We start from the raw sequence: 2408 nt of genomic DNA on the forward strand, positions 1-2408 counted from the left end.
AAAGCATTGAAAATAAAAAAAAAAAAAAAAAAAAAAAAGGCCATGGTCGGGGCGGGTGAATGAGCAGAGCCCCAGCTGCGGCTTTCAGGAGGGAGCCTTTTGTGTGCGCCTCAATTCATGCGGTGGAAGAGGCCGCGCTCTCCGTATCCGTCTTTCTGTCAGAAAATCCTTAGCCCTTGAATAGATTCGTTCTCCGATCCCTCCGCTATTTAGCACAAAGCCCGGCTAATGAAAAAGGGAGGCAAATGAGACCGGAGAGTTTATCGGCAGGAGTGAGGAGCCCGATCGCTTTTCATTGACTGGCCTATTTTTGTCCCGAAATGGCCACAGAGAAGGGCCTGAGAGGGCTACTCTGGCTGGCCTGGGCAGAGGGTGGAGGTTGGTGGGGAGCAAGAAGCCCCATGTCGTCCCTACTGGGCTTGGGTTGCCAACCACCAGGTGGTGGCTGGAGACTTCCTGGTATTGCAACTTGTGTGTCATCCTTGCGCAGGGGCCATGCTCATCTTCCTTGTGTTGTTCCAGTTTCAGTATAAGTGCTGTCCAAGCGAGCACCACTTCTCTCCAGGTGGCAGAGATCAGTTCCCCTGAAGAAAATGGCTGCTTTGGAGGGGGGGCTGGCTCTAGAACATTCTGCCCTGCTGAGGTCTCTTCCCTTCTCAAACCCAACCCTCTCCCGGTATGGATGCCAGGCTCCAGGTGGGATCCCGGAATTCTAGCTCATCTCCAGACTAAAGAGCCAGCTTGGTGCAGTGGTTAGGAGGAGCGCGGACTTCAAATTTGGTGAGCTGGATATGATTCTGCGCTCAACCCCCACATGCAGCCAGTTGGGTGACCTTGGGCCAGTCACAGCCCTGATCAAGCTGCTCTTCTTCTTCTTCTTCTTCTTCTTCTTCTTCTTCTTCTTCTTCTTCTTCTTCTTCTTCTTCTTCTTCTTCTTCTTCTTCTTCTTCTTCTTCTTCTCCTTCTCCTTCTCCTTCTCCTTCTCCTTCTTCCCTCATAGTCTCCAGGTATTTCCCGATGCAGCATGGGCCATCCTACCCTCCAGCTCCACCCCCGAAACCTCCTGGCCACCCTAGTCAAGGTAGAGAGGATCCGTGGGATTTCCAGGTGTGCCCAGCCCTTCCACCAAGGCCAGACGAAGAAGTTGCTTCCGTTCACAATCTCCTTGCTCTCCTCTTGATTGAAGCTGGTTTCCTGCTGTCAGCCTCTGTGGGTGCTGCTGCTTAATTGTTCTGCTGGGCTCTTGAGTGTGATTTCTTGTTTTTAATAACCTTAAAGGGTCGTTGGTTGTAAAGGGGCTCCAAAGACATCAAGCGAAGAGCATCAAGGGTTATGAGTTTTCATCATCAAAGGAGACCCTAGCGACGTCTCTGAGCCTGTGCAGTGTTCATTCTTGGCCTCCTTGCCCTCCTCAACCAAGGAGAAATGTTGAGTTTTATAGACTGCTACTTTGGCCATGAATGTTCAAAGCAAGGACCAAACTGCAGAATCAATCAATCAGTCAATCAACCGATCAATCAATGTAGTTCTGTGTCACCTGGGAAGGGCAGGGTATGAATCAAAAAAATAAATAAAATAAAGTCAGCTGACAAATCACAATAAACGTGTTACAATTTAAAATCAATGAAATATCTCCTCCAAATAAATTGTGATTTTACAATTGTGCCCAGGCTGGGGGTAGCCTCTCTAAAACCAGGGGTTTTTGAACAAAAGTACAAAATGTTTATTTAAAAACAAACTCCCTGGATTCTTAGATCCTTGCCAGGTGCCGAAGGAAAACTTATTATTACGTTTACAAAAACACACAAAGACAAGCAGGGAAGGAAGACAGGGGCGTGTGGCAATAGGCTTACAACAGACACAGAACCACCAAGTCTGGAGCAGAACTGGCTCCTCCAGAGCTCTTAATGGCCACTGGGATGGAACCAGCTGGATTCCTCTGGGGAGGCCAGGCTAGGAGGTCTGCCCATTCTTCACTGGGGCTTTGGGGGTGGGGCCTGAGGAGGGAGGGGTTTGGAGAAGGGAGCCCACCCTCCAAAGCAGCCGTTCTTCTCCAGGCGAACGGATCCCTGTGGTCCAGAGGTCAGTTGTAATTACAAGAGAGATTAACACGAAAAAGGCCTTCTTCCCAGTCCCCACCAACTGGGAGATGATCCCAGTGGTTAAGCAGAGCTATCTCGTAAGAATTTTCTTAGTAGAGCTGCAGCTACCTTTAGAACCCTAGAGTGGGAAGGGGCCATGCAGGCCCTCTAGTCCCACCCTCTGCTCAGTGCAGGGTCAGCCTCAAGCACCCAGGAGAAGGATCCATCCAGCCGCTGCTTGAAGACCACCAGTGCTATGACATTGGGTCCCACTGAAGTCCCTGTCCGCCCCAGGCTCCATACCCAAATCTCTAGGATTTTCCCAGT

General features: G+C 50.1%; 1 non-coding gene across 1 annotated transcript; it reads right to left on the bottom strand.

Moving 5' to 3' along the window:
- Positions 1-448: 448 nt before the first annotated feature.
- Positions 449-552, bottom strand: LOC143822253 (U6 spliceosomal RNA). Its single transcript, XR_013226107.1, has one exon. It is a non-coding gene; the product is annotated as a U6 spliceosomal RNA (small nuclear RNA).
- Between the last annotated feature and the right edge of the window lie 1856 nt (positions 553-2408).

This window comes from Paroedura picta, chromosome 12, assembly GCF_049243985.1.
Source record: "Paroedura picta isolate Pp20150507F chromosome 12, Ppicta_v3.0, whole genome shotgun sequence".
Lineage (NCBI taxonomy): Eukaryota > Metazoa > Chordata > Lepidosauria > Squamata > Gekkonidae > Paroedura > Paroedura picta.